This window comes from Lissotriton helveticus, chromosome 7 (assembly GCF_964261635.1).
Source record: "Lissotriton helveticus chromosome 7, aLisHel1.1, whole genome shotgun sequence".
Taxonomy (NCBI): Eukaryota; Metazoa; Chordata; class Amphibia; order Caudata; family Salamandridae; genus Lissotriton; species Lissotriton helveticus.
In genome coordinates, this window is record NC_136068.1 from 1,837,798,896 (window position 1) to 1,837,820,233 (window position 21,338).

Genomic DNA, 21,338 nt, shown 5'->3' on the forward strand with positions numbered 1-21,338 from the left:
GTTGACCTGGGCCATTGAGGATATGGCCATCACCAGGTGCGTTCATGTAAATTTGGCTAGTCTTCAGACCCATTGCCTTGAGTTCAATTTCTGGATTTCAACAATTCGAAGTGCTTTGCGTTGTAGGTTTGTATAATGGGATTTTGGAATGTGTGATTCTGGAGAAAAAAACTATTTTGTCTAGTTCCAGTTTCATGCTTTGTATCAAATCATGGTTTCTGTTCTAATTTTAACCCACACAGTCTCGCATACACACTTATTTATTTATTTATTGAATTTGAGCGCGACAGCTACCCATAAGGGTTTCCCGGCGCTAGAAGACCGATGCAGCAAAACTCCTGCCGGCGATGTTATTGGTCAAAAAGCCAAGTTTTCACAGCTCTGCGAAAACGCATGTGGCAATTCTCCATCCGAATGTCCAAGGGAAGTGAGTTCCACAGTCTGGGTCCTAAGTTCGCAAAGGAACCTCCACCCATTCTAGTGAGCCTAAACTTAGGTACACTAAAGAGATGATGCGACGAGGAGCGGAGTGAGCGAGCAGGGATGTAGGGACTGACAAGGGCCTGAAGGTATAGGGGAGCTACTCCGATTTTAATCTTGTGCATGAAGCTCAAGGCCTTAAACTTTACCCGATTTTCAAAACGGAGCCAATGAAGCTCCCTCAGGCGTTCTGTAATGTAGTCTCGTTTCTGGCAACCACAAAGAAGCCGCGCCGCAGCGTTTTGTACCAATTGGTGGCGGCGTGTGACAGCCTTAGTAGACCCCAGGTAGAGCACGTTACCGTAGTCCAGCCTCGAGGTCACCAAGGCATTCACAACGGATCTCTGGTTATTGGAGGGAAGTATCCAAAAGATTTTACGTAGCCACCGCAGGATGGTAAAACAGGTGGCTGCGACTTTATTAGCCTGATCTTTCATAGATAGTCCCCTATCAATGATTACTCCAAGATTCCGCACTCGTTCTGACGGTGTTGGTAAGGAACCCATGGCAGTAGGCCAGTGTCTCAGGCTCCAAAGGTCAGGTTTGTTTCCGAGGACCAGTACCTCAGTCTTTCCACCATTTAATTTGAGCAGGTTGCGATTCATCCAACCGGATATTTCGCTAAGGCCTGCTTGCAGGGGAGAGGGAGAAGTGGAATCCGTTTGAGATAAAGAAAAAACAATTTGGGAATCATCTGCATAAGTGAATAAATTTAATCCAGAACGTTGTGCAACATGAGCCAGGGGTGTAACATACAAATTAAAAAGGAGGGGACTAAGGATTGATCCCTGGGGCACACCATGCGAGGAGGGGTAACTTTTAGAAAAGGATGAATTTGAAAAGATTTGAAAGGTACAATCAGACAAAAAAGACTTAAGCCAGTCCAAAGCTTTTCCGCCAATGCCAATGGAAGCCAGGGATCTGAGAAGGATACTGTGCGATACAGTATCAAAGGCTGCACTGAGATCGAGTAAAATCAGCGCAACCATTTCTCCTCGATCCAAAAGCAGGCGAAGATTATCTGTGACGCCCAAGAGGGTAGTCTCCGTGGAGAAAGCCGGACTGGGAGGGATGCAAAAGACTATTTTCTGTCACAACATTTGACAAATGTACATGAATATGCCTTTCTAAGGTTTTGGAAAATGCTGATAATAACGAGATGGGACGGAAGTTAGAGGCAACCTTGGGATCCGCAGAGGGTTTCTTCATTAGCGGGGTGACCATTGCGTGCTTCCAACAACTGGGGACAGTGGCAGTGCCCAATGAATGGTTCAGCATTTTGCAGATTGTAGAAAGATGTGGGGAATCCAAAGAGCATAATATCGGGACAGGCAAAGGGTCCAGCGGCGAGCCTGACTTAACTTTGCTCAGAATCTCCAAGAGAGTTGAAGGGCAGACATCCGGCCAGGACGAAAGTTGAGCCAAGGGGGACACTAAAGAGTTAGCATCCTTCCCCCTAGTCAGAAGGGGAGTCGTCAAATTATTATTATTGCTACCTTGGGCAGAAATGTCCTGGTGTATATTCACAATTTTAGGGATGAAATACTCAGCAAGCTCATCGCATTTGCTGCTAGATAGAGGGGGAAGTGCCACTCTGGTCTGTGAACCAGCAAGCTCTCTAACCACGTTAAACAGTGTTTTGGATTTATTCATTGCTTCATTAATCATTCTATTGACATGATTAGGCCTTGTTAGGGCACATGCCTTGTGATAACGTTTCAGCTCAGTTTTATAAGTGATAAGGCAGCGAAAGAATAGTCTTTCCTCCAAACATGTTCTAATTTCTTACATTTAGATTTATCAATGCGAAGTGTCTCGTTAAACCATGGGGCGGGAGATTTGTGAATTATCCCTTTTTTATGGACAGAAGGAAGACAGATATTAGTGGCTTCAAGGAGCCAAGCGTTCACAGAGATAGCCACCGCATCCATGTCATCCGAATCAGAAACATTAATGGGCTCAAGATCGGCCAAGGCTTCATTAAAAGCAACAACGTCAAGTTTTTTCCAGTCCCTCTTCCGTGTACTCACGGAGGGTCTATGTTTAAATATGACCTCATTACTAGTGACAGTGAACTTAATTAGATAATGATCAGACCAGATGACCGGCACCGCCAGAGAACACTTTATTTGGACACTGTTAGAAAAGATCGGATCCAAAAAATGTCCTCCCCTGTGGGTAGGACCCGTGTTTTGTAGGAAAAGATTCATGGAGGCAAGGTCTGCAATGAGATTGCAGGCCATACTGTCCTTAAGATCCTCTAAATGCACATTGAGATCGCAGACAACAAAAAAGTTGCTGGACGATGTGAGGACTGATGCTATAAATTCAGAAAGTTGTGCCTGCCAGAAGTTAACAGGACCTGGGGGACGATACACTAGCAGTCCAGAAAGGGTGGTTTGGGGATGGAGAGCCAGCTTAAAATACGCTGCCTCACAACTGCCTAAGGGGACCAGATCAAATTTCCATTGATAAATATTTTTAAATATTATTGCCACACCGCCTCCTGTTTTCCTGGGACGATCATTCATCACAATAGCATACTCAACAGGCAAAGCTTCTGCAATATCAGGTCCAGAACTATCATGGAGCCAAGTTTCCGTAATAAAAAGTGCATCAGGAGATTCGTCCGTAAGAAGGTCGAAAATCTTGTGTTTATGTTTGGGCAGGGATCGAAAGTTCAAGCTAAAGAAGGTGTAATTAGGAAGAGAAGGAACCACCACTCGTAGTGCTATGCTACGACCTAATTGTGGAGCGTCCAGATGAAAAGAACAGTGAGGGCAGCATTGTGGAAACTGGTCCAGCATGTTAAACCTTGCCGTCGTATGATCCCTTATGGGCCTAAGAGCAAGGATCTGGTCGGCGTCATAGCAAAGTCTAGGCCGCTGGATTTGTCCAGGGGGTATGGCCCCTGGGCCCGTATGGGCGCGGACGGGCGCAGACGGGCACGCCTTTGGCACGCCCGTCTCACCCCCGGATCAGGCCGCGACAGCGCCTAATCGGCTGCGCGGTCTGATGTATGTGCAAAGAGGTGGCCGTGTGCAAAGAGCAGGTAAACAGCAAGACAAAGTAAAAGTTTAAAATCAATTAAAATCACACAGATAGACCTCGTGTTTGGTATGTTCCACCTGTAATGAAAAGGGTTCTGTGTGAAGTTATCTGCTTTTAAATTGGAGGCAGGCTGGTGCAATGTCAGTTCTCTTTAAAAAGACCAGCATTGGAAAAGCTAATATTTATGGCCCTGGCAAGCTATCTATGGGGTATAATGGTCTTTTTTTTTTTTTTTAAACACATGCAAGATGAATTAACTAAAAGTAAAAAAAAAGAAAGCCTCATCAATGTTGGTGACACATGCTTGCAAGAAAACGCGAGTAAATGCTTTGTGGTCTTCCTTGAATTGGATGGCACAGTATTGTTGTGCTGTTACATCAAGGTCAAGCAGTTCAGCACACTCCCAACAAAGTTCTACACATGACATTACAAATATGTGCCAAATGACAATTGCAAAACTATATCTAACCCCTCTTAAAAGAGCCAAACAAGGATTATCATACTGCATATTTCCTACCCTCAGGGTGTCCGGTAAACCACCAAAACCCTTTCCCTATGACAAAAGTCTTAGAGGTTTTATGTAATAATTTTTTTTTCACATAGCGTAAAAACAATCCACCTTCAAGTTCTTGGCTTTTGCAATAGATGAGTCAGTTCTTTTGTCGTAACTTTCCATAATAAACTGATAAGTCCAATGACCTCTAACATAACTATTCCAAATGATTCGGTCAGACTCTAGCTTTGATTACAGGCTTGTCACCAACCAGCTTAGGCCTCGATCTCATAAGCTATTCCCACATGACAAATACAAGACAATCATACAGTGTTTAACTGCTTTTCATTGGGTAATTTTCTTGTATATTGGCAAATTAAAATAAAGAGAACTGAAGAACTTCGGCCCTGAATCACACTCATTTTCAGAAAGATGAGCAAGTGTTAAAAAAAAACTTACTAACAATAAATTGCCCCATTTTCCTTGTGTGTTGCTTTTGTGGGTAGCAAGAATTTGTGGATGGCATTCATACGGATCAGTGGCTGGAGAGGGTTTGCCCAATGTCCCTCCATCCAATATGTGTGTGTGGGGGCGGGTATGAGGGTCTTATGCATCTCTTTACTACATTAGTCTGTGGATTGAATGAGTAATAAGAAATAAAGTTGTTGTGTGTTGGTGCAAAGAGGTACTTACATTGCAACTCATACATCTGAACTAGATAGCCCAGTTACATCCTTTCCCAAAGAGACAAGGCTATGGCATTTTCAGGAATTACCCAGTAGCCAGAAAAGAGACTAAGGCTTCTCTTCAGATAACAAACAGACCGAGGCAAGTGGGAGCCAACCACTGTCTCCATTCAAGCAGCGCAGAGCTATAGAAGACACCTCCTCAAAGGTTTCATTTAAGAGAATAGAAAATTCGGTATTAGGCTGACCTGGATTCTGACTGCCACCAAATGTAAATTCTGCAGACTGTAAACCTCCAGGAAAATAAATAAAAATAGAAAATCTCAGTCCTCGATTGCCTTTCTAAATTTATGGTATCAGAATACCTTGAAAAGAAAGGGCAAATAAACAAACCTGCAATAAACAAGGATTTAATCTACTTTGTAGTCAGATATTTGAAATACTTTTGAATTCAGTTTTTATTGTATAAAATGAAAACCATTTAAGGGAAAATACATGGCATTTCTGATCGAATGATATGTTCAGTGGTCATCAAAGATATATTAACATATGTGTCCTACCGTCTGGATTTACAACCAATAGGAAGGCCACTTGAAGTTTCACTAGCCATCTAACATTCACCCACTTTAAGAAGTTGGGCTCTGAAGAAATCAAAACTCCTTCTCAGGGGTCTCACTAATACTTGGTCCTTTTAAACTAACAAAAAAGAAATTGGCACAGAAACTGAAATATAAAAGAATATTTTTATTAAACTCAAATGAGTGTGACTACGTCACACAGAAGCCGTAGCAACTGAATGAGGCAGTCCAAAGAGTACACTGGAGCCTTATATATGTGAGGGTTACATACTCAGCATAAAAGCAAAGGGCAGTCCTAGCTCATGCAAGCATGCAAAATGCCTAATATGGACATGCAAGATCTGCCAAATATTAGCCAATAGGAAAACATTCAAAACAAGGCATCATGTAACCAGAATGTCCCCCTTGAGTCGTGTGTTTGCCCAACCCCATAAGTCAATCAATGACAGCACCTATAGGTCAATCAGTAATGGCAGGACATGCTTGTGTGCTTCAAAGGACAACTTGCAAAATAGGAAATGCGGGGAAAGAATACTGAAGGCCAACAAATAGTTGGGACAAGGATTAATCAGTCTAGACAAGGATTTAGTCAGTTTGGCTAGTTCCTGGAATTGGACTCACAACAAGGAAGGGGAGGTTATTTGACAGGTGGCAGTACAAAGGGCAAAAACACTCGCTTTACCAAGCTGCCTGAGTGAGGGCAACACAAAATGGCGACGGAATACAAAATGGAGTTGAAACTGAATTACCCCAGACCCTCCTTTGGCCATTACGCAGGTAAATCCTAATTCATTGCTAGGTGAGCATTTTCCATTCTACACATTTCATTTAAGCAGGTATATGTAAGCTATCAGCAGGAATACAAAGAGAACAAAGCATCGGGTCGTAATTAACATTCAGATAGCAGAAGAAAGTAATGACCACTATTACAAACAGGATTATCATTTTTTCACAACCCTAGGCAAAAGCAAATCCTAACATTATTTAGCAAACATTTTCAGGGCTCTTATGCATTTCAGTGACTATTGTATACTCAGGTGAAACAGTGGCGATCCATATCAATGCTCTCAGGTGAAATGGGGATACTCTTCAACAGAGGATGGACTTTATTCTGCTTTTACTAAACAGAATACTACTCTAAAACAATGCCAGCAAAACAATAAGAATCAGTCTCCTAACATCCATTCTATGCAATTGAATGGGAGCCGCTTGTGCAACCACAACTAAGCCCAAAGTCCGTTCTAAGCCTCCCTGGTAGGCTTCTATCGTCCATCAATCTGCTTCTGTTGTTTTCCTCCGTCTTGGGCCTCTTGATTCAGGCCTTCCATGAAAATAGTGCTTCTCAATATCAGTTGGAGTGCCCTCCTGGCAAACACTCACAGCTCACTCAAAAGTCTCAATGTCGCAAGGCAGTGCATCAATATATTTCCTCTTCGTTGGTCATGGGCACAGATCATCTCGTGCAGACCCAAGTACTATTAATCGGGAAAGAGCAACAGACTTTCCCGCTCAGCAACACTTTCAGGCTCCAACACTCGCTATTCAGTGTCAGAGGATGCTCGGGCTGCTCTTTCATTTAATTTTTCCTTTCATCATGTAGTGCCGAAGATCCTCCGGTGCACTGCCCTTCCGTTGGAGCAAAGAAAAGAGGGGGGGGTGGCCAAAACTCAGGCCAAGGGGCTCAAGGGACTGCACACTGTCAGAGGTTACCAGCATGTGACAGGTAGAAAACTGAAGCCTCAAACCAGCCCTGCCATCAACAGGGATCCTTCTCTTTCGCTCTTTTGCACTGAAACTCTGGTTTTGTGATGTCCAACGCCGTCTGATGGAGCAAGTACGATGCTTTGGAGATACCATTGATGGCGCGCTGGCGATTGCTGTCCAGTCTTGCTACTTTCTGGGTGCTGCGACTGTAGGGCCAAGACGTCTGCCTTTTATCTGTAGCTACCACTGATGGGAATTAGGCTTAAATCAGTGTTCTGCAGGTTATTATGACTTAATTCCCGCAGAACCTAGTGACGTAGGAAATGTGACACAGTTGTTAGTTTCCTTCAATTTAGTACAAAAACAGTTCATTGTATTTAACAATGGGACTGCAAGCAGGTGGCCTGCAATCTGCAAGGGAGTGGCCATACACTTTGGGACAACTCTGGTCTAGAATACACTGTCATTCTCAAAGGCAGTACTTCTAGTCTCTTCAATTGGGTACCCTTCGTTATCCTCTGCCATCTAAGGGTAGATAGTTACATGGGAATTCTATCTGAATAGATGTCCTCACACATGGTGTTTTTTTTTTCAATGATTACGTCTAGGTGTTCCTAAATTCCTTATCTAGAACACCTCAAAAGAGAAATCCCATGATACCGATTATCAGGGACATGTAGATACCTCCCTTTAATAATTGTGCATCAAGTGCACAATGCGATACAAAGGCTAATGATCAAAATGTGGAAACAAAAGACAAGAACTAGAGAGTCCTGGTATTTCCTTGATTTAGAACACATCTGATCCCACCGAAAATTAAAGAAGCAGGAACAAAAGGGTAAAAAACCAAATTAAAATAGTCATTGAAAATTTCTCATGTTCAAAAAAAATAAACGTAAGGTATCTCCTATTGAGGTGGAAAACTTGTCTTACTATAGTATTGAGTCAGTTAACCAGTCCATCACTACCCTGAAAGTCAGACTGGAAAAGGCATAACGAAAATTCTTGAAAACCAGTCTGGTCATACAAAAAGGGAATTATACATAATCCCTGGTACATTACTGCAGTCTGGAAGTGTGAACCTGAACAAGCCACCAACAATAATAAAAGGGCTGACTGGTGAAAGGAATACGGAAAAGAGAAATGGGACTAGGACACAGCTAAAATCCCCAATAACTAGGCACAATGCGACATCAATCAGGGGAGAAGCAGCAAAAGAAAAATCTATAGGAATAAAAAGAAATTACTCGGGTGATAGTCAAGTTGGTGACACAATACCAAGAGTATGGGTGATGCACAAAAGTCAAAATAGTACACAAATTTTAACTCTACCGCTTGCCGCTACACCATATACGGTAATCTCAGCTAATGTTCCAGTTCCTCACAGCACCATGTCATGTACTTTATGCACTATGAACCTGCAGCCCAAAACCCAATATTCGGGTGTGCTTAATTTGTCAGGCTTAAAATCAAAATTACACTTTTTTTTACTTTCCTCACCCTCCTTTTGACAGCTGGTCAACAGTTAGTGGTGACGGTTGTCAAATACAACTTACTGTGTCGCTTCTGACACACATGACCAGCAGGAACAATTCATAGAAGGACAAAATGCAAAAACATGAAAAATACACGAACATTTTTTTTTCAATGGAGTCATACAAAAAACTCATCTTGTTTCAACATACTGCTGATACTTCACATAACACACAAAATATCAACTGTAACCAACCATCTTAAATTAAGGCAACAACATGGACATTATTTTTCAAAAGCAGAAATACGAATGTATCACCCCCTTTGAGGCCCTGCTTTTAGTAAGGCCGTTCAGGAATGCACTTCTCGGCCTTGCACAGTCCTCCAAGAGCTAAGAATAACACCTCAGCATAACTTTCTAAGCTGCTAGCCAACCTTTGCCAGCATTCCTGGTCCCGCCACTTTTCAAGGTTCCTATAATGTGCAAACATTAATGTCTTCTTGTCAGAGAAGCTTTTCCAAGCAATGATTTCTCCATCTGTATACACTCACTCCTAACCCCCACCTTACTGACCTCAATGTCAAAATCTGCCTCGCACGCTCCTCGGCCCTCTCTCTCTCCTCACCCTGAAGCTGTCAAAGACAAAAAGCCTTCCTAACTCTTTCTAACCTGCAATAATTAACCCTATTTAAAAACACATGTTATATATATTACTTCTTTTAGGGGCTACAATGTATTTCTATTCTTAGATTATTAAAACATTTACTGTGAATAATTCGCAGAACATAATAACATAACATATTAGCTTTAGAACAAATGTGTGTTACTACCCTATGCAACTGTACTCAGTTCATCAACCTTAAATGAATGAACGTCTCAGTAGGTACAGCTAGAGTTAGAACCTTCAACCCTGATATTAAACTCAAACCTCTGCACCGGGCACATTGTCTCACTGAGCCATTAAAAGCAACCCCAAATGAGAACAACCTGCAAATTTGTATTATGCATTTACTGAAGCCTAAGGCACTTTAAAGCTATTGTAAATGGCAAGAATGCTGTTTGAATAGTCTAATTTACCCAATTTGACTTTGATATTTGGGGCAATTAAAAATTGTGTTACATATTAATCATCCTCAGAATGTTCTTTACAGATTGCAGAGATTGGACATTAGACATATCTCATGCAAATCCTTTAGAAAAATGAGTTTTTTACACCTGCGCAAAGTGAAATTCCATATGCAAATATGCAGTACAACACAACCTAAATTAAATTATAATGCTAGGAGGTCACAGTATGAGTATTAAGCTTTATAAATAGTAAAAAACGAATTTAGAAGCACTTATTTTTATTAATTAATTTTCATAATAAATAATTATTTTTAATAAACCTAATCATTTGTGATAATTCCACATATAAAAGCAAGCTGCATCCCTTGCCTATCATTTTAGATGCATTCATTTATAAGCCTAAGCACAGAAGCCTAACTTAAAACATGACAAATTTTTGCGCCACTTTTTTTTTTTTTAAAAGAACAATTATTTTAACATTAGAACCAAGAATATGCTTATAAAAATGCTTAAAGAGAGGAAACCCTTAATTGAAATGTCTTCCTGTAATGCAAAATAATGAACCTTAGTTTTGGAACCTTTTTAAAACAACATTTTGAAATGCAAAGTTTCACCCGTGTGTAACTGAGGGTGAAGTCCTGGCTGAGTAAACATTCCTGTCTATTTGTGACCTACAAAAAAAAACTGCTTGCTTTGCGGCAATAAAAGCTTGTCTCTCAGTGTTGTAACATGAACACGGTGGCAGTCTTTTTCAAACTAAGACACATCAATGCGTGTTGCGTTTGAGTTCAGCAAAAATTTACTTCTGCTGAAGTGTTTGCCTGTTAATATCTAATACAATGTATGCAAGTAAAAAAATACTATACGTTTATTTTTCTACAAAACACACAATTTCGTTTTTTAGGCCTTTTTTATTCCTAATGAATGTGAATTTTAATTTTATTTTTTAAGCATTTAACAGTTTGTACATGTGCATAATTGCTTACTCTATAAATTAAATAGCAACATATAGCTATTTTAGCATATCACATGGTTCATTTCTAGATTTTTATTTAATTTCTACTTAATATTAATTAACTGACATTTTGCTTAACAGACTGAAAACATCAAGAAAAACCCACAAACACACATTGAGCTCATTTCAGACATAAACAGAAAGGGGTCAAACACTCAGGACACACAATACAGCGTGCTTTAGCCATTTATTTAATAAATAGCTCCATCGCTATTTACTCACAGAAGTTGCACTAATGGGAAAACCACATAGACATTTAAATACACATTTAACCCACAGATCAATACTCAGGACAGAAACAAAGGACAGCCCACAGACTGTACTTAAACCAAACCATTTGTAAATACTAGTTGTAAGTCATAGGAGTTTTGCTGCATCTGTCTTCTAGCGCCGGTAAACCCTTATGGGTAGCTGTCGCGCTCAATAAATTCAATAGATAAATAAATAAATAATAAATAAATATTTACACGAAACGCTTCTCAATAGTGTTCCAAAAGAATGCAAAAACAGCCCAACAGACTGCTATATGTCCAAGAAGCCAAAATACACTCAATTCACTAGCTTTGGCTGGCAGAACACCAAAAATCGCTCTGCATATCTCATTCATAAAATTGCACAGAACAAAGGATCCTTGTTTGTATTTTGTCATATTTTAATTCCCTGGGGATACAGAATCACCAAGGAAGAAATATGTTTTTATACCTAAACCTATTTAGGTATTCCTTCTAGGGGAGCCAGCTAATTTACTTCACATCACACTATGGTACCTCCAAATAAGCAACACATTCTTTGATGTGAGCTTGAAAACAGGCATGCCAAAAATATTGCAGAATATGCAAAGTAGTGCTTAAGGTACTCTCTGTATGTTGCACCGTTCAAATGTTATACAAAGTAGAGAAAAGTCTCCTCATTACCTGCCGACACAAATTGCAATTCGCATAAACAAATCCAAAGTTGGCCAACACAAATTCATATATTTCCAAAGCCTTAGTAAGCGTTACTAAACTACCTTACCAATCACAGGCATCAAACCCATAGCAAGCGCCGCAGATTGACTCTTACCAATCAAAAGGTTGTCCAAATTCGAACTGCCAAGTTCTGAATGACCTAACGGTCTTTTTTAGAATACTCACTCCAAAAAGGTTCTCAGTCAGTAGTGACATCATGTGGAGGATAAAAATCGGGAAGATCAGAAATATACTGGGCTGCAAAGACAAAGAATCCCCAGAATCTCCGTGCAAAGAGTACCTCCTTAGTAGAGTCCTGTCCTGTCCTCAGTAGATTTCAGTCTCCTTACAAGATCACTCCCTCAGATGGCCACTTCTCTGATGAGGTCCACATTGGCCGCGCCAATTGAAGAAGTCAAAACTCCTTCTCAGGGGTCTCACTAATACTTGGTCCTTTTAAACTAACAAAAAAGAAGTTGGCACAGAAACTGAAATATAAAAGAATATTTTTATTAAACTCAAATGAAGCCGTAGCAACTGAATGAGGCAGTCCAAAGAGTACAGAACACTGGAGCCTTATATATGTGAGGGTTACATACTCTGCATAAAAGCAAGGAGCAGTCCTAGCTCATGCAAGCATTCAAAATGCCTAATATGGACATGCAAGATCTGCCAAATATTAGCCAATAGGAAAACATTCAAAACAAGGCATCATGTAACCAGAACGTCCCCCTTGAGTCGTGTTTTTGCCCAACCTCATAAGTCAATTAATGACAGCACCTATAGGTCAATCAGTAATGGCAGGACATGTTTGTGTGCTTCAAAGGACAACTTGCAAAATAGGATAATGCAGGGAAAGAATACTGAAGGCCAACAAATAGTTGGGACAAGGATTAGTCAGTCTAGACAAGGATTTAGCCAGTTTGGCTAGTTCCTGGAATTGGCTTCACAACAAGGAAGGGGAGGTTATTTGACACGTGGCAGTACAAAGGGCAAAAACACTCTGTTTACCAAGCTGCCTGAGTGAGGGCAACACAAAATGGTGACGGAATACAAAATGGAGTTGAAACTGAATTACCTCCATTTCTGCCAGGGGTATTGCGTTCACAATGAATCTTCCATGCCCGCTTTATTTTCTCAAATATCTGTGTACAGTCCCTATTTTCATGTATAATTTATCAGCGGTCATGCTTTGACCAATACCTTCATACAATATCATATTTGTAGGGCTGCGTTTATTAGCCCATTTTTGAGAGATGCCTTTCTATGTGATCCTTAATATAAATGTATTCCTAGGTATGTCATTGGACGCTTAATATAATAAATCGGAGTGCCATTGGGACACTATTGCCTAGCACTGTAGACAGTTCTTCGAGTATTTTACTCCATTTTACTTGAAACAATCTGCAACCCCAGTTTGCATGCAGAATTGTGACCTTGTACATTTTACATTTGATACACTTGCCATTTGTAGCTATTCCCATTTTTAGGTTGAGCATTCGAGACCTCTTGTATATACTTTAGTATATACATCTTCTGTGGGCTTAAAGCAATTTCTTTGGTCTGTTTCAGTGTCCTTTAAAAATCTTTGCATGCTAGTAGTCAGTCCTGCCTCTTTGTCCCTCCTTTTTAGGTCTCGCATAGGGCAGCGCATGCGCTGCCTCTACGAGGCATTAAGTAGTTAGTATTAGTGGTGAAATTCCACCCATTGTCTTTATATATGTTTTTTAGCTTGCCATTGGTTAAATCTGGCATTGCTCTTTTTATGTAGCTATTTGATTGGCTAGTGGTCCGAAACGTCACTTCCGTTTTGCTTCCATTGTGCAGGAAGCAGCACCGACCAACTACTGTTTACTTCCGCTCCTGGCTGTTATCTATAAATTTCGGGACTATTTGTTTTTTGATTCGCACTCAGCGCACCATGCCCACTTTCACTTTCAAAGCAGGGACAATGGTGGCCGCAGTCATGACTCTGCACCAGCCCTCGCGCTCTCTCCTACGTCAGTCCCCTTCTTTTTGAAACTGCTTAGCCGCCCCATGCCGTGCCTTTTATGCCCTCAACATGCCATGCCCGCTTTCACTTTCAAAGCAGGGACAATGGCGGCCGTGGTCATGACTCTGCACCACGCAGAGAGTGATTGAAAGGAAAAAAGTGGGAGGGCGAAAGAGCACACAAAGCACAACTGCCTGACTGGATGTAAGGGAAAATATCTAGACAGTAGTGGTAGTAAAGCACAAGAATGACCAGGTAATTAATAGATCGGCGGCCCTTACAGGACAGATCATCTGCGTACTACTGTCCTATGCTCTGTTGCTACTTACATGGTAGTCCATCCATATACTCTCATTGTGTGTCGTCTTCTCCGTCCTCTTGTTTCTGGCTGTTGTGGGTCTCCCTGGGCTTATAAGGTTAGTCTGTGTCCGTCTGCAGTTGCAGAACAGAGTACAAATAACCCAACCCCGTCCTCCCCACCCCTCCCCAACAACTGTTCGCGGAGAGCTACAGCACAGTGCTCCTCGCCCCCAAATCTCTTCTTTGCAGTCCTGGAAATTGATTTTTAACCCCAGTGCAGAGCAGCAGAGCTGGGCCTGGCACAAGGCCCAGACCTGAGATGGCATCCTTTGAGCGCAGACAAAGGCAGCAGCTTATCTCACCAGTCCCGGGGGCTAGGACGTGATCTGCCCAGGACATCTGCTGCCATTGTAGTAACAAGCATTTGCAAAGCAAAAGGTCTTGCATTTGCGACACTCTGAGCTATGGCCATTGTAAATGGCAATCAATAAAAGGCATGGTCATTTACAATACCAATAGGTCAAACCCTCGCAAATGCAAAACCTATTGCATTGCAAATGCTTGTTTTCAACTGCTAAAAAAATATGGCTGCGCCCAAGCGGCAAAGTGAGCCGCTGTGAAGTAACCGTATTATTTAAGGCGCAAGTCAAACAGGAAACCGAAGCCAAAAACGCATCCCTGCAATTTTCATTTTCCCTTTGCATTCATGGCATTCTCGCGAGCAGGTCCAGAACTGCTAGGAAGTCAGGCAGCTTTCTTTGAAAAATTGCAGTTTTAGCTGGGCAAAAACAGACAAGGTTTCTTATCAATGTCTTTATTTTTATTTATAACGGACACATCAATCGGAGGAAAGTAGGATATCTGATATTCATTTGTTAACTTGCGTAATGGACAGCGTGCTCTAGTGTTTTGATGTGTTTTTTGTAACTTTTTGCTAGGTTCCTTTGTGGATGCTGTACAATGATGTTGAAAATCTAATTATAATGAACATTTTTTGTTAACAATCTGTTATTGTTAAAGATGTAACAACGTTTTTGGCACTGGCTTAAAAAGGAGGCCACAAGTCAAGGAAAATGGCTCCTTTGACTGGTATCTGGAAAATAAAATACAGCAATTACAGGGTGCAATGTGCCCCTGATGATTCTGGGCCCTGATCGAACTGCGCCTACTTCACCAGTTCTAGCTGCGCCCCTGATCAAGTGATGATGATGAAGCTTGTATTTATTTATTTATTTTGTAACCATAGTTTATGACCAGGAATTATTCTGTAGCACGGGTGCGGTAAAAGAAGCCCAGTGGAATATTTTCAATCCTTCTCTGAGTGGCGGTCGTAAAACATAGTCACTCTGCACTGTGTGCCTTATGTCTTTTTATTGGATGCCGTGGCAAGCCTTGCGTAAGGAGCCGAAAGCAATAGTTTGGTCGAGCCTAGCAAGCGCATGCGCTGTCCTTCGAGCCATGCTGTATTGGAGTATAGATTTAAAGGTCCACCCACTCTCTGCCCCTATTTGTCATTAACTTGTGTCAATATTTTATGTAAATGCTGGCTTCTGATTAGTTAATAGGCTTGTTCGTCCCTCCTTAGTACTGCCTTGTCTTCATTTGTAACCTCCCATGAGGACTGGCCCTTTTACTTTGGTTGTTACATGGTACATCTTATTTACTATGTAAGCACTATTTTCTTTAATGGTTTCTCCTATTGCAGGCAATACATGCTTTCCTGTAACATTCAAAACAGCAAAACACACAAGATGATGGACGGAATGTTGCACAATGTCAAACCCTTCACCCCCAGTCACAGATCTGGGTTTAATCCATCGTTATATTGCTCAAATGAGCAAACAAAACGATGGATTAAGGCCCAGATCTCTGTACCGGGGTGAATTTATGACATTGTTCTGCATTCTGTGCAACAACTGTTGTTTTTGCATTCCTATAACATTCAGCGCACCATGCACGCGTGCACAGGGCGCTTTAAAAAAAAAAAAAAACATTTGTTTGTAAACTTGACAAACAATTGCTTTTTTTGGGAAAAACACTCCTTACCAAGCTTTCACTTTATTAGCGGCTGAGTAACTTTCTTTAGACTCAACTCATCTAAAGAAAGGGGCGTGGCCTGTAGTGAAAGTGCAGCATGGGGCACTTGTAAACAAGCAGCATTTGCAATGCAATAGGTCTTGCATTTTAGAAACTTTGACCTATTGGTATTGTAAATTACAATGCCTTTTATTAATGCAGGGTTTAAAATCACAATTAAAATGCATTGTAATTTACAATGCCAGCAGCTCAAAATCTCACAATTGCGAGACCTATTGCATTTTAAATGCTTGTTTCCTTTAGTTCCTCCAAGGCAGCATGGTCTAAGTACTGAATGATTACCCTTTGGTTCTTCATTTGTCAGACTATTTTTTCCTTTGTTTTCAGCTCCTATTTTGGTTGGTGCGTGTTCCACTTCGGCTCCCATAGCTGCTTACATGTTATTGCAGAATTCGTCTGTGTATTTAATAGTAAGGAAACATCTCAGTGCAATAGCCAGAGGCATCTTATCCACATTTCGATGGGTGTATTTGTGAAGAAACCGAGAAATGTCCAGAGGAACTGCCGGAAGCGACAGTGCGGCGGATAGATCGGAACCAGAAGGTAAGCATCCTTGAGATCCAACCGCACCAACCAATCCCGCGGAAGGAGGAAATCTTGAAGAAGATGAATCCCCTCCATTTTGAAATGACGGTAAATCAACCATCCGTTGAATTCCTTGAGGTTGATTACCGGTCGACGGCCACCGCCGGGCTTGTCTACCAAAAACAGATTGCTGATGAACCCTGAAGGGTGCCGAGTTGACTGACAAACAGCCCCTTTGCGGAGGAGCTCCGCGACCTCTTCGTCTATCAACTGAGCATCGTACGCCGCAAAGGCTATAGGCCGTGGGGTACCCACCTGAGAGGGTTGGTCGTAGAATTCAATATGAAATCCGCGGATGGTTTGCAACATCCAAGCATCCGCTGTAAGGTCCTCCCACGCCCCTTGAAAGGCCGCTAACTGACCGCCAATCTGAACCTGCGCTGCAGGGATAACACTCACCGTTTACGTTGTTGGCTCCGGAATTCTTTCTGTATCCTCAACCTCCAAAACGTTGCCCTCTTGTAGGGTAGAAGGAGTTGAAATTGGCTGAGGTGTTATATTGCCCTCGCCCGGAGCCTTGTCCTCTATTGCCGGCATTCTGCCCGCCACGGCCGGTCGCGCGGCCCCCTACTGCAACCGGCCCCTTGCGAGAAACGCTGCTGGAAGACACGTTTGATACTGGATTGGGCTTTATCTAACGAGGTGAAGGTTGAGACAAACTTGCCCAACTCCTTAATAAAGGGCTCCCCAAAGAGGCCGCCCTGGGCGACTGCTCCCGCCTCCGAAGAGGCATGGTCTCCTAACTTAGGGTCAAGTTTGATTAGGAAAGACCTCCGGCGTTCGGTCGAAAGGGCGCAGTTGGCGTTCCCTAAAAATATAATCACCCTCTGCGCCCAATTTGACAGGACGTCGGGGGAAATGGCGGCTCCAGTGACCTTGGCTTCCTCCGCCATATCAAGGATTTTGGTAATGGGCCTCAATGCATTGAGCAGTTTATCCTGGCACGACCGCCAGGAGCGGTCAATGTCCTTACGCGGATCCTTCATAAACTTCGCTAGAAAGGTCGCCATTTTAGTATCCAAATCCGGCATCATGGCCATCTTGCCGTCCAGGGTGGGCCTAGGACACTCCCCACGGAGGCACCCCCTGGCCTCTTTCTCCAGAGGCCTGCGCAGCCGGCTAGCCACGAACTTCGACACCTTGTCGCCCGGGGCCCAGGCTGCGGACCGCGGATGCATTATTTCATCCAGGTCCAGCATACCTGAGCTGTCCCGTGGCAACTCGGCGGATGAGCTCGAAGGCCGCCAGGAGCATACCGACTCCTCATCCCTGTCCGAATCCGGGGAATCCCCCGGGGACGAAGGGGCTGTCTCAGTGGCCACGACAGAGGCGGGGGCCGAAGGCTGGTCAGGCGGGGACGCGGTTGTCTTTGCGAGGAAAGCGTCACGCAGACGCTCAAAGGCTCCCCTGTCCACCCCCTGGGCACCCTCCTATAACCCCTCCCTGCAGGGCTTCTTGGGGGCAGGAGGGCCCTCTCCCGATGGACCTAGGAGGGAAGCAGGAAATCCTCCCTGCGCCTGGGCCAGCTTGGCGCATTCCTCCACAATGCGTGCCGAGAGGCGCTCCTCCATAGGAGCAACTACCTCAGAAACACAACGGTAAATGGAGCTATCTACTGCCTGATAGAACTCCTCATCCTGTAGGTAGGACTGCGAGTCATCCTCCTAATACTCGCCCTCCATGACGTCCAAAGGACCCAACACAAAGGTCTTACACACTACTCCACCAGCGTGGGAGTTATAAAAAGTTTGGGCAGACCAGAGGAATGCAATAGGTTTGTACGCCAGGAACTGGCCAGAATAGGGTGCACTCACACCCCCCACAGCGCGCCGACCCACCTCAGAGGGACCAGGTCACAGCGCACTACCACACCAGATATTTTACACGAGTGCAGGTCTTGCCCAAAAGGCGTCACACACGGTACCAACCGCAATACAGACCCCACTGGGGCGTTCACACAGGGGCAATTGGGACTACAGACCCGGAAAACCGGGCGTTCATGAGGTGGCTCGAGGGCAAGGCTCCACGGCAGTTGATCTCCCCAGCGCGGTTCCGCCGTGAAGAAAAAACAGCGCTGGGAATCAACGAGACGGAGCAGTGCCCTCTAGCAGCTGGCAGCGCACCGCACCTACAACCGGGAACGAGACGTGTAAGAAGCGAAAACAGACCTTCCACGACTCACTTGGGGCTCTGTGGAGGGAAACCAGCACATCAGAGACCCCGCAGCCCCAATACATACAAATGAGAAGCACACCCCCCAGCAGTATCGAACAACCCAGGGAAGGTAAGGAAAAACACTTATCTGGCTGCGTGAGCAGCGAAGAAAGAGGAGGAACATCGAAAAGGGACTCCCTATCTATTGGATGTGGACATAGTGGAAGGACTCCGTGGAGACTGGACACGTTGGAATGATGGGAGTTGTAGTTCCAGAGACATTTTTCTCTTTATATTTACGGACAATGCTTTGTTATGTTGTGATATAAGCATTTATTCCTTGTAAGCTTTTCTGAGGCTGCTGTGTTTTTTCTATGTTAATAAATTGCGGAGAAAGAAAAGCATAATCTGAGCCTCCGGTCCTGCCATAGAATCACGTTATACATGGTGGAGTAGTGTGGCTCACTGGTTAGAGGCGGCAGGCCTGAGAGCAGAAGTCAGCCCGGGACCAGGGTTCAATTCCCGACGCGGCAGGGTCGTGGACCTTGGTCAGCGGACTCGATAATTCTCGCTTCGGTGCTTACTCTAATCAGGGGTTCCACTCGGCAACTCTGGGCATTAGCTTGCCTAATCTCCACAACGGCCCCACTTATTCCGGGGATGCCTGGCTCCACCTTGGGGACTCCCAGCAAGGGACCATCCCACAGGGAAAGCCAGGACGGGTTCCCCAGAGTTATACAGCGCCGGGACGCCCCGTTGCTGGGGCAGCTGTGCGCTTTACAAGTATACTACATTTACATGCTAGTAGGCAGTATATTTTACAAGTATTTGGTCTGCAGAAGCTAGTAACAAAAGGATCTCTGACAAAAACAGTAAGCTAGCGAACTATCTCAATAAAATACATATCTGTGATCTGCATGGTACATTTTATTTGCTAGCCAAATCTCATCTCTCTCCAGCAGCAACATTAATCGGCGGCGGTATCTTAACATTTGTATTGTTTTTCTGAAAACTGCTGGAGATCCAAGATACTCTGAGCAGGAAATTTTCAACCCAAAAGGTATTTCTAAGCACAGTACCCATTCCCCACCCTCCGAACTCAGTGCCTCCCTAAAGCCGCCCTGTTGTGGTGCCTAACATGAGGATTTCGCTTAAGCATATTTCACCAAGTATATTTTCTAGAACTAGGTCAGTCCTCACTCTCCATCTTGCATTTATCCAATGTCGTTACTTTAGAGTGTAGTATTTGAGGCAATTGTTTCAAAACGTTTTGAGGAAGAGCCCCTATAAACCTCCCAATGAAAGGCAAGCAATTCATGTCAGGTACAGCATTCAACTTCGGGCTACGTCCATGCAGGCAGTATTGGGCGTCATTCTTGGAAGTGACTAGTGCCAGTGGTAGATGTCTTTGGTGGCCTCTTAGGAAAACTTTTGGGTGCACTTCGCTTTTAACAAATTGACCATGAGTTGCTACATGGTTTGTGCTCCTGATCTTGTCAATATGTAGCTAATACATATGATAAGTTGCTTCTTGTAATGAGTCCAAGAACAACTTGCTGAAAACATTTTCTCAGAGCATTCTCATTCCTATCCATCACTCTATTCAGATTTGGCATGGTCTCCGGCATTGCATTCCCAAAACAATTTCCACCTTCTTTCACTGAGTTTAAAAAAAAAGTGATTTCTTGTTTTGCTGTTGTCTTGTTTTTCTCCCTATACCCCATTGTCTGCAGAGCTTGCTGCTTTTAAATGGTTTAGCTTCCTGTAGGTGTTTGTGAGATGCCTTCAGAACTCTCAGGCCAGCAACTAACTAGCCTTCGAAAGTAAATATTCCATTTAAAGATATTGAGCTATTTTCTTTTGGGAGGATGCCTTTAACAAGTTGACTTGCTTTAAGTGATCTGCTCAGTATGTCAGTGGCGGAAGGTGTTTTCTAGTTGAGAGTTTTGAAAATACATTTTGATTTCAAACCTCCACTTATAGCAGAGAAGCTCAACTAAGTGCTTGAATAGATAGGACTCTGGATGTAAGAAGAGTGTATTGCACCCTGCAAAACAGATCAAACATGCCAACACTTTAGAACAGGAGGAATATCAGTCATGCATCCATGCTCACACACCTACAGACATACATAATTGATAGCACTGATAGACATCCATACACCCTACTGACTGAGATGCACACCACATACATCAATTCATATATCACAAACAGAACAAAATCTCACATTTCTAAACACCCATCTCGTACAGATAGCATAAATGCACATACCCAAATGGGTACACATAAACATATAGGCACATACCTCACATAAACACGCCCACCTACAACACTAACCTGTTCATCCATATACACCACAAACAGAAACTGCAACTGACAATTCAAGGCTCCCAATGCCATTTTCTAATTCCTAATCTTATTTTACTTTGTGTTAATGGCCTCACAATAGGTGCTCCCAATGTCTTACTGAAGAAAGAGCAAACATTAACACTAAACCCTTGTTTAAATAGTTGTCATTTTCAATGCTTTTTTGTTTTTTCACTGCTCTAGATCAGGCGAAAGTACAAAGCCTCAGACATAAGCCATATTTGTGCAGAAAGTCAAATTTTTAATTAACTGTGCAAGTCTGCTGTTAGTATATCTTCTTTTTGCTTCTTGTAGACGTTTTTAGCACAGCCATCCACCAACAGGGAGAATCTTGCTTTATTTTATG

General features: G+C 43.0%; 1 protein-coding gene across 1 annotated transcript in view; it reads left to right on the top strand.

Moving 5' to 3' along the window:
* Positions 1-21,338, top strand: part of LOC144769736 (C-type lectin domain family 2 member D-like) — a 234,377-nt gene that overhangs the window by 148,296 nt on the left and 64,743 nt on the right. The gene's annotated exons all lie outside the window — the stretch shown is intronic.